Source organism: Rattus norvegicus, chromosome 2 (assembly GCF_021556685.1).
Source record: "Rattus norvegicus strain SHRSP/BbbUtx chromosome 2, alternate assembly SHRSP_T2T, whole genome shotgun sequence".
Classification (NCBI taxonomy): domain Eukaryota; kingdom Metazoa; phylum Chordata; class Mammalia; order Rodentia; family Muridae; genus Rattus; species Rattus norvegicus.
The window spans coordinates 128,806,342-128,821,883 of NC_141535.1; positions in this window are offsets into that span (position 1 = coordinate 128,806,342).

A 15,542-nucleotide genomic window follows, 5' to 3' on the forward strand; every position below is an offset into this window, starting at 1 on the left:
CCATACACAAAACACTCAAGAGCTTTCTGTTTGCTCACTCATATCTTTTATCACTTCTTGCAGATCTGTAGTTTGAAGCAAGTATTTATGATAAGAGCTCGCATCCTGACAATCCTAACTTTTAACCTGTTTTACGAATACCAGGATTTTACATTCAGTTTCCTGAAATAGCTTTCTCAAAGAGACAGAAATACACTTAGTTAGAATGTGAGTTCTAGAATTTTTTTCCACATTACAATTCTGCTTAGATGAATAATTTTGGAGTTCTTTATTTTCCTTTTTGAACATTGCACCTCCAAACACTCAAGCCTTAAGTCCTCTGCTTACAGAAACAGTCCAGAAATTGCCCTGCTCTAGAAACAGATGCCTCAAAAAGTATTTAATCTCAACCTTTGGGGAATTTTAGAAAATACACACTTCATCCTGAAATTTTGAATTTAAATATTACATTTACTCTCTTGGCCCCTGACTACCTTAATTAAAAGGAATGTGACAATAAATGCTGTTTGTGTTTCTGCTTGTTGATGGGGAACATACAGTAGTACTAAGGCTGAAGATAAAAAATATATATAAATTTAAATATAACTTCCATAAGTTGTTATTTGGACATTTGACCTCAGATTGAGTATTATTGTTACTTACACATATGCATGCATGAATGTATAAATACAACCGGCTAAGTCTGGTTTTGTTTTGTTTTTGATTGTTAATGTCTGAAAATATAGAATGTTATGGCTTACCACTCTCCATTGACTGCTTATCCCTGGGATAGGCTAATTCTCCTCCTAACAGTCATTATTGTCATGGCTAGGAGGAGGGTACCTATGAGTCCCCTGAGGTAGAAAGGGGATGAAGAAAATGATGAAATCCTATTTCTATTAGAAAGATTATTTTCTATTGGAAATTTACAAAAAGAGCCTTTTGGAATCTTTAATTCTTGTTGCTTATGTATAACTTCCCCATGCCATTTTAGCAAGAAAAAAAGAAAAAGAATGAGAGAAAGAAAAGAAAAGCTGCCAAAAAGGGGCTAACTGTTGCCTCATCCTGTTTCTGTATGATTTAATATTCTTGAGGAATTTCCAAATTTTTCCTAGGGTAGTTATCTATGCTAATCATCTGCTTGTTCTTTGGCCAATTTCAATTTCCAGTTTCAATAATGGTTCAAATATTCACAAGGAAAGGACGTATTACTGGGCAAAACTAATTTCCTGTATTAGCAAAAAATAAGAAGAAGAAGAAGAAGAAGAAGAAGAAGAAGGAGGAGGAGGAGGAGGAGGAGGAGGAGGAGGAGGAGGAGGAGGAGGAGGAGAAGGAGAAGAAGAAAGAAGAAGAAGAAGAAGAAGAAGAAGAAGAAGAAGAAGAAGAAGAAGAAGAAGAAGAAGAAGAAGAAGAAGAACTGTCAAAGAAAAAGCAGGAAGCAGCATAGTATAGTAGTACTTCAGTATTAATCAGATAATAGCTGCTATCTGTTCCCCAGCAGGACCTGAACAGGTTTATTATGTCATCAGGTAGGATACGGTCAAAATGATGCATTACCAAACACAGTGGCTAAAATTAGACACTAAGTGGATAATAAACTCATCTCACATTTTTAGCAGAAAGTTCATGTGTATATATGTATATATAAGGTGTATATGTGTACATATGTGTGTTCATACCTTTCATCTCTCTCTTTCACTACACATGCACACACACACACATTAAATGTATATCATATATACAATCAAATTGTGCTAAGTGAGGTGTACAACACACTATTAGCTTTTAAATTTGTACCTTCAAATGTCAAATTTACAACTAGATGATAAAACTGGTAGATATCATTGCCATGATGTATTGAAATTTTTTCTAATGTAGCAATAACTATAGATGATTCTTTAAATTATATAATTTTGTTATTTTATCTGCCTTTCAAGATTCATTGTTAATATTATTTTTAGGAATTAATCGACTGCCAGTGAAACAGAACTCCACAGCATTTCCTCAACAGTGAGCTGGGAGGGCAATTGATTTTAGTCCAGAGTTAATGGATTCAAAACTCTCATTTTTAGTCTCTACATAAAATGTGAGGCCACTGGACCCAAGAGACGCACAGACACAGTTGGATTGGGATAAACATTCCTAAAGCCAACAGGAGTGATGCTGAAGCAATTTCCCAAAGCACTGGCATCTATGCTATGAGACAGAAATACTGCCAGAAGAATTTGCTTCAGACCCTCAGAGAAACACCTGCATATCTGGCTGCATTGCCTATAAAAATGTCTGCATAATAATTATTTGGGAATCCATATGGATGATTCTAATGTATTCTGGAAATGTGACTGCAAGGAAGCAACCTTCCCCCTTAAACCCAATTTTCCATTTAACATTTTTGTTCGGCCTTGTTGTCTAACCAGATATCATTTTCTGATTTGTTACAACTACTACTAATATATAAAATAAAACAAAAAAATAAAAATATTGAATAAATGATTTTCATCTTGAACCAAGGAATTCAGATCTTCTTTATCAGTAATATTTATATTCTAGGCATCTTCACGTGGAAAAAATGGCAAAAATGATGAGTGGCATAACATGTAGGAAAAGCATAGTCAGGAAGATCTGCAAGGCTGCTTCTACAAACATTCATTATATTCACAAAGCTAGAAATTCATTTATGTCATTGCTGTTTAAGTGCTCATCAAGCTTAAATCCCAGCATGTATTTGTAAAACATGTTACGTTCAGTTCCTAATCAAATACAACTTTGTTTTAAAAGATCTTTCACTTTTTAATTGTTAATAAATTGATTTTGTATTAATAGCCACGAGAAAACTGCAACTTGATTTCCTCAAAAATTTAAGTGAATATTATTTCTTGTCATTTTTTTTCTGTCTCAAAACACACTATTTGGCTGACTCATGAAGTTTTATGGAGGACTATCACATCTTGAGGAAACTGACCTGTTGGTTCTTCATTATATCTTTCTTTATAGTAATATTTCACTTTTTATGTGGTACCAGGATTTCAAAATACACAGTGCTTGAATCTTGACAGGGACCAAAAGTGTATCAATTCCATATTGTGATAATTATTTCGGCTTCTCTTCTCTGCATATGTCTGTGGGCAGTTGAGAGTCCATGATCAGCTATCTATTTGAGTAATTCACTGAGCTTATCAATAGATGCTATCCCATTTATTTCTAAACTCAGATACTGAAGTATTAATTCTAGGGATTTATAAACTTAATTCTTAGTTTCTGAGGAGCTATTGGCTACTCTTTTAAACTAGAAAGCTTACCAATCCAAACCAACCTGCACTAATTGATTAAAAATCACAAATGGAAAGCTTTTTATGTTTTGTTTAATTTTGGCCTACCCACCCAACTTGAGATGTTTAAATACAAGAAAACTAAATTGGCTCTAGGCTCTGGACTTTGTGTGAAACATTTCAAACACGCCTTAATCCTGTTAAGAATTCTGTTCACTACTCTTTGTTGGTTTAGGTTTTTCCATGACTGTTTTAAATTACATATCTAAAAAAATAAAATTCAGCATGAAACCCAAGAGCAGTAGCTCTCTAATATGTATTATTTATTTTAATAATTTTAACACGTTTCAGTTTCATATGTTTTCCCTCTATTATGGGCTGTGTTGTTAATTAAAATGTAATGAAGTAAGTATATTTCTGAGTTTTAAATGAAAAAAAAGTCAAGGAAATTTTGGTTGACATGATATACTTTCACTTAGGATGTGTGGACAAAGTATATTATTTGTTTGGAGCTAATAATTGTAATTATAAATATAAAAGGAGAGGTTTTACCAGGCTTACATAAATGGAAATGCAATAATTATGCTTTACATTAGAAAGTTTATATCACTTGGAAACTACATCATAGTTTAATTAAAGTTAATTAATAAAAATTTCATTATATCAATTTTATTGTCTTTTATTATCAATCTTTATTAAAAAATATTGTCCAAATGGATGTGAATTACATCAGTGATAAAGACTAACTGAAGAAAGTTCTCTAGTAGAGATTACAGGGGCAAATAAGTAATAAGGATATAATACCTTCTGAGAGCAGAAATTGATGTCATATGACACTATAAATGACTATAATACTGTTAAGAGTTAAGTAGGGAGAATATGATCATAGTACAGTGATTCAAAGTCTTTCCTTAAAGAAAGGTTATGGATGATGCTTTTTTTTTATTGGATATTTTTTATTTACATTTCAAGTGTTATTCCCTTTCCAGGTTTTCCGGATGTAAGCCCCATATCCCATTTCCCTCCCCTTTTTCTATAAGGGTGTTCCCCTTCCCATCCACCCCCCCTTTTCTGCCCCCCACCCTGACATTTTCCTACATCCGATAGAGGGCTAATATCCAAAATATACAAAGAACTCAGACTCCAGATAGCCAAATAACCCTTTTAAAAATGGGGGTACAGTGTTAAACAAAGAATTCTCAGCTGAAGAATCTCAAATGACCGAGAAGTACCTAAAGAAATGCTCAACATCCTTAGTCATCAGGGAAATGCAAATCAAAACAACACTGAGATTCCACCTCATACCAGTCAGAATGGCTAAGATAAAAATCTCAGGTGTAAAGAGATGCTGGCAAGGATGTGGTGAACGAGGAGCACTCCTCCATTGTTGGTGGGATTCCAAACTGATACAACCACTCTGGAAAACAGTCTTGAGGTTCCTCAGAAAATTGGATATTGAACTACCCTGAGGACCCAGCTATACCTCTCCTGGGCATATACCCAAAAGATGCTCCAACATACAACAAAGACACATGCTCCACTATGTTCATAGCAGCCGTATTTATAACAGCCAGAAGCTGGGAAGAACCCAGATGCCCTTTAAGAGAAGAATGGATGATGCTTTTTAATAAAAATACAAATGAATTATTCATAGATGTGCTAGTCCTGGGAGCACCAACAATTAATTGATGACTTAAAACAATTATTTAGCAATTTTACCAGTTTGACAAAATAAAAATGCATTAATAATTTTTGATATTACACTATAGAGGAGTATGGAGGCTCAAGCCATGTTGGAATAAATGTACAAGCAGAGTACCTTTTACTAAATTTATTATGTATTATACACCTTTAAACAATAAATGTAAATTCCCAGTTTCACATCTTAGATAAATCTGTGATGTAGGCAAACAACAGTAAATGTCATGCCGAAATTTTCATTGGACACATCAGTGAGTGTACAAATATTCTATGAGAATGTTTTCCATTATCTATGTCTCATTGTAGCTATGGCAGCACAGTAGCTATTAAATCAATTATTGACATCACAAGTGTCTGACAATGGATCATTGTCTTCACATTTTGACCTTGAACAAGGAACTTGCATTTGGTTTTTTTGGTTTTTTTTTTTTTTTTTGGTTTTTTTTTTTTTTTGTTTTTTGTTTTTTGTTTTTACCAAAACCCAGCTAACTAACAACGTTTCTATGGGTTGTTTGGATGAAATGAAACTGACTAAGTAGCTCTCCTAGTAACCATTATGCAGAGGTCACTAAAATGGATTAATATTTCTTTTGTTAATCTTAATTTTATCCCCATGGTAAAACATCTAAGGTCTTGTATTATATTGGCTAAAAACCTGTACTTCCAAATTGACCCTTCATGGCAGTTCAGGTCTAGAAGGCAGTTGATTATAATTTAAGTAGATAAATTTACATATGTTTACAAAGTCATTGACCATATTTGTAGGAAATAAACAAGAAACTGGAAATGAGGATCATCTCTGAAGTCACTGAAATTGAGCAATGACCAATATAGGATTTATTACTGAAAGCCTTTTTATTTCTATAAGAAAACATTTCCTTGTAAAATTGTATTATATTTATACTTTATATTCATTGTATGGCACTTTGTCTTAACATACATAGTCAAAATACATGTGTTGCCACTGTTATGCAAGGTCAGAAAAGGAAATCCACTTTTCTAGAACTGGAGTTTTAGATGGCTATGAGCAGCTAAGTGAATGCTTAGAAACTGAACCCAGATTTTGGGAAATAACAGCAGTGCTCTTAACTTCTAATCTACCTCGACAGTCCAATGGAAGCAACTTCTTATATGATAAAAATATTCAATTCATATGCTGGGAAGATGAAAGAACTCTATTAAAAATAAATGGAGATATGCACTATATAGATAGGTATGTAAGCGATGGGAAACTGTGTTGGAAATAGTAGACATTGCCTTGTACATTTCCTTTGGTGAAGCTGATGATAACCGTTAAGTATTAGGACATCATTTCCCCCAAGAGAGTATATTGTTAAATTTTGTAAGTCTAGTATGAGCTGTCTGCACAACCACAAAATCCCCCCCCCTTATTTTTTTTCTTTCTAGATCAGGATCTGGTTCTCAAAGTGCAATGACACTCACTGTATTTAATCTTCAGTGTAGATAATTGCTGCCTATTTAAAAAAAAATTCAATCATTGCACAGAACTCACTGAAGAGTCAACCATCACTAAAATAGATATAAAAACAGCTTATTAACATTTTACAACACAACCAACTGAAATAAACAGAACATTTTCAATTATAACATCTGGTACCAAACTATTCTTGTTTGGGTGATAACTTAAAAAAATGGTTGGGCAACACTCACAGACTTCTCATCAAGTAACAGCTGTTCCTTCGGATGGAAATGCATGTGTGCTCAAAGTGTGAGTGATGCTCGCTTCTGTTCAGTTCTGTGTGAAGGAGCTTTCCGTGGGGTTTAATCTGGAAAGACAAATGGCTTCAGATGTCTTGAATGGATGCTATATACTGGAGTTCCTTCTAACTCTTGGAATATTTGCAGCCACATCCTTTGTATGCAAAGCTTACATTCAAGTTAGATCTTCCAGAAGACTTTGTTCTTCAAGACACATTTTTTTTTCCTCCAACTGTTCCCGGGTATCTTCAGGCTATTCATTATTTGAACCATTTATCTTCATAAAGAGTTTGGTTATGAGCGATTACTTACAACACCAAAGCATAAAAGAAATAGTTATAGTTCATCTACTCTTGAATGTGTTTCTTCCAGATTCCCTTAGGATAATTCTTGTTTCAACTTAAGCTATTAATTTTTTTTTGCTGAATTCAAATCACCTCATCATGCAGAAGCATGTGGAGACAAACAGCCACAGATGTTTGCCTGAAGGTTCAAGCATATTTAAAGGCAGCTTAATTATAAGACACTATGAGGTTCTTCCAATTAATTTGAAGCTAAATATTCTACATCTGTTCATTCTGTTAGAAAACCTGAAGAAATATTTACTTTACAAGTGATTGTGGTTTGGATCTTGTGTCAGATAAATATACATATATGTCAAATAAATATACATATCTATATATACCAAATAGCTTATGAAAATATTTGCTGTAGGTATTGTTAATGATAATAGTAAAACCATATACCACAAAATAAAATCTAACCTGTTTTGGTGCACTTGCACACATCCTTGAACTTCCTAGTGTGAAAACTTCCACATGAAACCCAAGACACCTCAGTGTGGTAACTTCTATCTAATATGAGCAAGCATTCTTTATTAGAATGAATCTATCAAGCAACAAAACATCTATTCCTAGAGTTCGTTCTTTCCATTTACAGGAATTATGCCATGATATAAGACAATATGACCCTTATTTCTCATAAGACATGAGTTCTGAAAATAAACATGAAGTAAAAATGCTAAGCTTTCACCCTAGGATTCAGTTTTCATTCTGGATCTGTTGGTTTTATAAATGTAACAATCTGCATTAATATGCTCTTCTTTCTTCCAGATTATTTACAAGTTGTTAAACATTCTAGTCCGACTTTGCTGTGTTGTACTAACCTATGCAGGGAATTGGGGTATTTCTTTTGCTTTATTGCGTTCTTTCCTAAGCCTTTCCTTTACTCTGCCCCTTCCGTCGTACAGGACAGAGACATCAGTAAATACACTGCTTCAGTTTTCTTCTACCTTCTACCATTTTTGGTCATGTGTTTTATTTTCTTTCACATTTGTTATCCAATCCCAGTAATAGTTTAAAAGCAAATCCACAAAACCTTCCGATGTTCAATAGCAGATTTGTTACACTAAGGATTACCACATACTAAGCAGCTGACCAGCTTCCGGTGCCACCAGTTGCTGTTGAGTGTCTGTGGGTATCATGGTCTCTAGCAAAACCAGCCATGAAGGGGTGAAATGAAAATCCAGTACAAATGGATTTGGTCAGTCAGGCTGGATCAAAGCTTCTAGAGGGTCTGATCCTGTGGTCTAATTTCCTCACATATTTAAGCAAATTAAAACCTTGGGAGGGGGAATCTCCATGTGAAAATTCTCAAACAAAATACCAGGAGTGGCTACAGTGAAATTCTTTTGTAAAATACCACAAAGTACCTGAGAATTGTTTCCTAACCATGAGTTCTATTGAGTGGGGACAGTGTACAGGGTTAGGGCCTACAGGAAGAAAATCTAAGAATAAGGAAGTATTCTATCCATAGAGGCTGCTATGTGCAAAGGACCTCTTTCATAAGGATGAGTTCTATTTACCTATTATTCTTTACCTTCACTCCTCCCCCTAGTAAAACTAGCATGCATTATGTAATTACTTGAAATTTTGACAATTTTTTACTATAACCACTTGACAGCTTTTTTCTATCTTTTCAGTCAGGATCATTGGCACTTCTACATTTGAACTCATTTCATGACAGCTGGTTTCATGATGCCTGACTTCAATTCTACATCTCTTTCATACGCTAGTTTTGATCTGTGTAACTCATAGAAGAATATGCTCTTACCTAACCTCACCTTTCAAGGAAGAAACCCGTAGTGTTTTCTAGACTCCTTTTTTTGTCACTAGTATGTTTTTCAGTGATAAGACAAAGTATTTGGTTTGGGATACCAAGTCTCACTCTTACATAAATATTGTTTTGTTGCTAGTTTTTGAGAAGAAATGTCATCACAGCTCAGGCTGGTCATGAATTGCTTTTCCTCCTGTTTTTCTATTCCTGGGATTATGGGCATGCTCTAGCAATTCCAGATATTTACTAATGATTTGAAAAGTTTCAGTTATCATTGGAAACAGAGAAAGGGAAAGCAGGATAGATTCACAAAGTCTCTCATCATGCACGACTTTATCTAGTGAAAATATAATTTTACAAATGAAAGGACAGAAAAATTCCATGAAGAAAGCCATCTTAGTCATGAAGTTCCTCAACTCTTTAACCCAGATTGTGTATGGAAAAGGTAATATCTTCTAGCAATTAATATACAGGAAATGCATAGATTACTCTGAATTAGATACATGAACTCGTAACGACATAGGAACATTTCGAGTCAGTCTAATTTTAGTTTATAGATAACGACTTCCTTGCTAGAAGGGAAAAAAGTGAAGTAGAGTTGCATGCTCTTCATCTCGGCAGTCTAGAGGCCTCCCAGAATTTGGGAGGCACAGGGATGCAGATCTCTACGTTTAAGGCTGGCATAATCTACACAGCTAGTTCCAGGTCAGTCAGTGGCTACAAAAAGAAACCTTGTTTCTGGGGGGGGGCAGGGAGGGACAAGAGAAAGGAGAAAGAAAAAAACAAAGAAAGAAAAAAGAAAAAGAAAAAAGTATCCTTTGGAGGGGAAGTTGGAGAACTCTTAGCAGCTGTCTTTGGCTTTAGTATGTTTGCATAGTCACAGTGTGTTACTCACCTTCTATATGTCCTGAATGGGCAGTATTCTGAGCAACAGGAAAGAATCCTATTTCTTTTCCAATGTACAGTCTTACATTGGTGAAAATCAGAATTGTGTGTATTTATGTGATATTTTTTATTAGTTTAAATTTCTATAACATTTTATTTTAGCCAACTAATGTTCTATGAATTGCAGCACTCAAAATAATGTAGCAATTTTGTCAACAAAGTGCTTAGACTCTTGGAATCTCCCTCAAGGATCTATTATTGTTTAGTTATTAGCTCCATTATTAATCCCTCATTATCTGCATTTATTTGCATCCCAATCTACCTGTTGGTGGGAAAACTTAATTACAAATTACATAATTAATTTCTACAGATAAAGTTTATGAGAAAAAATTTTGATGAGTTTGATGTTAAATATTAAAGCTTTTATCAGGAATTGCTTCATGGGCTATTTTGTAACATAATAATGTGTCTCAAGATGTCACAGACTCTTCCTTTATCCATCTAGTTTCCACCAGTTCCATAAGCAGAGAGTATATCCCTATTACACATGATAGCTCTATGGACAAGAGTCATACTGCCCTATGAGCCTGAACTGTAGCTCCAAAAAGAATGCCCCCAGTTCCATCTGCAGCCTGATCTTCTGTGGACTTATGCCCCTAGCGTTAGAAACAGAGCATTCCACAGAGAATCAGATTACCTGTCATTCTTCTTAGGCACACTCAAGCTTTTGCAATATGACTAGTTATATTGTGATTTTTTGACAATAATAGCCATTCTACAGGGCTCTGTTTGAAGCAGCAAGTCCTATAGCAGAACTATGTGCCTCTTAGAATACTGTTTAAACCAGAAACAATATCCAAGACCAACCCCAGGTAGTTTTCAAACAGTTTTGCACAGAGCAAAGGGGATGATTAATCTGTTGCCCATGTGGTTTGGTTTAACTCTTAATTAAAGCACACTCCTGAAGAAAATTGTTTGACACCCAAATTTTTTTTGTCATGAGATTCTCAGATATTGTCAAGTAACAAATGAAGTTTTATACTTCAAGCTAGCATGGAGGCTCCTCATTAATGTCTTTTGTGTGATACCTGAGAGGAGTTATTTGTAAATTTGCATGCTCAAATGAAGCATAATATAAATACCCAAGGTTTTGCAGCTTCTATTTTCATATGTACTATACTAATTTCTTTTACTTTTTCAAATGATATCTGAAATATTATACAGTAAGAAGAGAGAGAGAGAGAGAGAGAGAGAGAGAGAGAGAGGAGAGAGAGAGGAGAGAGAGAGAGAGAGAGAGAGAGAGAGAGAGAGAGAGAGAGAGAGAGAGAGAGTCTGATCTCCATGACATTGGTGGAGCTGCTTATCAATGTACCATTTTGATCTATGGCCATAGGAAAAACTGAACATCTTCAGTGCATCATGCATAGAAGTCAATGATGGGCTGGGCTGTTGTTAGTTTCCCTGGGAGGGGAGAAAGTACAAGAACAGTAAATGTAGACTGTGGTGAATGTCCTATAAGCTGATTCATCAGCGGTATCTTTTTCATTTGTTTTGCCAATATTACACAGGTACAACAACCAAATCCATTGGAGTTCAATTTCTCTCTCCTGCATAAAAGAAAGCAAAAGACATCTAGGACTTTTTCTTCCATTATCTTTCTTATTTTGTTTTATTTTTTTACAACAGTGGCAAATGGAAGTTAAGCATTATATCCTGATCAGAGCTGTGTGTTGGATAATATTGCCATGGCTTTCTTCCATGGCAATGTAATATTCTTACAAACGTCTTCCCCATCTGCTATGATTTCATCCCATTTCCAAATATTTCCTCTCAATATCAGCCCATGCAACTCATCACACAGAATGTTTACTTTCACAGCCCATAACAGGAGTCTTGTTAGCACGCCCAAACAAATGTTAGAAGATTCCACAGAGAACTTCAGGACTCTTTGCTTAGCTTTGCGATGCAGCTGCCTTCACCTTTAGTCATAATTTGGCCACCCAGGCAGTTAGGATCCACTGCAAATTACCTTTCAGAATAGGCACAATCAAATTAAATGGCATGGATATGACTGTTGGAGTACAAATACAACTTTCCTCTGGTGCACATAAATATGGATCTGGGCTTGAGAACACTGGACACAGTAAAATAAAAGTTTTAGAGGTGAAAAAGTTATATAAAATTATATCTAACTGTTCTCTCCAGTGATTCCAGAACATTTGTAGTGAATTTTGAAATTTCTTTCTCTTGCTGAGCTGAGAGCACAATTAAGTATGCCAGTTGTTAATCTTGGAGTAAGGGATCTTGCTTTTTCATTTAGCATCAAGTTACATTAATTGTATTTTTGCTTCAGCATAGGTGGTGGATGTTTCATCCAGTGGATGTTTCATCCAGTGCATGTTACCTGTCTAGAAAGTATGGCATATAATCAGCTTCTGCTATGGTTAGACATGGAGTGTAGAGTTTTGTACAGGTAATCTCAAGGTTTTGGACTGAGTATCAGCAGCATCTTAACACAGCCTGACGGCATCACGATTACCTCAGGTATTGCCTGGGATACTTTCTAGCTTACTTCTTCCCATGCATTCTGTTTTATTTCAGTATGCTTAGTGAGTGAATGAGTAAGTTTTGTGCCAGCAAAACTTGTATATTTTTTCATAGTACTTTTTCTCTGGGTGTTATTTTATGAATTTTTACATATAATCAATCCTGCTGACTGTGTGTGAGTGTGTGTGTGGACTGCATCAGAAAACATCTAAGACTCGGTATCTGGATCTCCTCAACTATGGCTACTTCAGAGCCAGCTTTAATACTTAACCCAGATGACCCTTTGCTAATCATTCTGCTTAACTTCAAACAAGTTATGGTAAACGGCCTTAAAGCTTTAACAGAACTCATATATCTCATTCCATTTCTTTTATATTACATGTCTGTTACTGAATAGTGTAAATTGAGCTCCCCTTTCAAGATCCCCACAGTCATAGATGAACATTATTTTCACTAGTACATGAAGAGAGGTTAACTAGAAAATTCCCACCCACATTTCAAAGATAGAGAACATTTTGCCTTTGTTGAAAACGCTATTGATATCCATGTGATGTAACATTTTTATTCAAAGGCAAATTGATCCAGGGGAGTTCATATTAACTTACACATCTGATTTTTTAATTTATACCTGCTGTGCCCACAACACAAAATATTTTTCTTTCATCTAGGTCCATGTATTAATAATGCCCATGTACCTCTCAGGACAGAACACACAAACACACACAAACACACACACACACACACACACACACACACACACACACAGGAAAGAGAGAGAAAGAGAAAAAGAGAGAGAGAGAGAGAGTCTTGCAAGGATAAATTAAATGCTCTAAGCCTGTCCCCTGATCACTGTTACTATTGTAATTTGTATTAATAGCCTATCCACAGTGTTCCTTCAGTTGACATAAATCCTTCCTTCTGTCATTTACCTTAGCATTCATCTTAATCACATGGAAAGGAAGGTCCTTTTGGTGATTTAGGCAAGGGTGAAAGAAGTTGACATTTTAGTGCATATCTGTGAAATCCTACTTTACCAAGGTCAGCTGTTATTGTATCACACCTTGTAGCTGTGTGCCCTTAAAAATAATTGAAGATACCCTATGACAACTCAGCAGCTGAATTAATTTCATAAAATATTATGTAATAATACAATTGGAATGCAGGCACCATAATTAATTTTAAGAGGTTTTGCCAATATGCGCTTATGCGTCATCTGTTGGTCAGTAGCCAGGTCTGTAATAAAATGTCCACATTATTCAGTCATTACCTCATTCTGGTTGACAGTTACATGAAGAGATCTACACTTAATCAGCGACTTGAGGTTCTCCCAAGGGGACTTACCATTTTCTCAAATGCCAGAGTAGAAGAAGTGGCTTTCCTTGAGAGAACTTCAGTCTAGGGCTGGTAACAAATCTGTTCTACTACTGTAGGTTTGGCCTTTATCATTGTGATGGCAAAATCCAATAACACGAGCTCTCAGCCAGTATCCCCATGTTTTTGACCTCCCAGCATCAGCAAAACATACAAATGTGTTCTGCTTCTATATGGCAATGATAAAGCCCACCCCTTCAATTAATATTAAAGTTTTATTATTTTCATCAAGGGGTAGAAATCCCATCTGATTTCATCAAATTTTGATCATATTTTCACTACACTTACATAGGAAACAAAGCAAAGTAATCATTATAATTTAGAGAGTCAGAGTGGTATGCTATTGCCTGCCGAACTAATCTGAACTCATAATAATAAACAATTGTCAAATCAGAATCATCAGGCAGAAATAGGGCCCCACATCACACTTTGCTGAAAATGTCAAAGATGCAGTGATGATGCCTGGATGGAGAAAGAGGAATCTAGGTCACTGATTCTGCATCAAGTCTTTGGGCATATCTTGCAGATTTATTTTCTAAATGACATATCTTATATACTATTATTTTTAGTTAGAAAATGTCTTCAGTGTATCTATTGACTTCCCTAGCTTACCATTTTCAAGGAAAATATAAACTTAAATTAACCAATTTGTAGTATGATTTTCTGGGGAGTTCTAGGCAATCCCATACAATCAACTAAAACCATTCTATAAATTATTTTCTTCTCAAAGCTAATTTCCTTGTATGTTAGTAAAGAGATGAAGCAAGACGCCCTGTGTTTCTTGTGTCAAAGTTCCCACCATTTAAGAGGGAGCCTAAATAGACTCCTCGACATGCCAGACTGTCAGAGGAACTGTGGTGGATTTCATGACGTAAGCGTTTTGTTGAAGAAATCTATATTTCTGTTACATGTGTATCTTCATATATTTTCAGAACATCGGATAAAATTAAACATAAAATTTGTATCAGGCTATTTGCTTATTTATAATCCTGAAGTAATGTTAATATTAAGGAATATTATAATTCATATCTAGAAAGAGACTCCTTTAAGTATTGGATCTAATTTTTGTACGTGACATTTTAAATTTTATATTTGACTTAAGTATAATACAGAATACTATTAAATGTCAATTTGATTATTAGGACTTGGTTACGCATCATTTATTCTCAGTACATTTTACAACACAGCAATTTTTCAGTACAAATCAATTACAAAAGTAGAATGCTGATTCATGCATAGATTCATGCTCTCAAACATTCAGCTCTTTAAATATGTGTTTTCTTCAGACATTCTCAGGCAGGTAACTATCTATTAATGTTGTGACTTTGTAAAAACTACAACTATGACTTTACACATCTTCATTAATCATTAACCTTTGGGACATGAAAATGATTGATAAAAAACAACACAGTCATACTAATAGTTATAATTTTAAGATTACCACCTTCAAAGTAACTCATGTCTAAAATGCTAAAGCAATCTCATATTAATAGAATAACTCTCACCTCGTTCCTCTTGTGTAAGATTAATTAATGCTTTTTCCTCATCCCAAATCACTTTCATTATTTTGGATAAAATGTGGTACTAAGTAATAACATCATTTCCTACACAATTGAACAAATAAAGTGATGACAAAATACAGCAGCTGAAAATGAAACATATACATCATGTATATTATGTAGAAGTGCCTCTCATCCTTCACACTCCTGAGAAAACTTGCTCACCTCTTGGCATGTGAAGCCTATACTGCATTTCTGGAGTGGAGCTTCCAAAAGTTGCACTACACCTGCAGAAGTTTCAACGACCACTCTGGATTGTCCATTTTCTGCCAATTGAGCTGCCGTTCACTGATTGTTGTAGTCAACTGCATCTTTAAACTTTGCCTTCTGTATTTCTAGAGATCCAAATAGCTCCAGGCAGGAAGCTAATCATCAAATAAAGATCTTCTTGATCCTT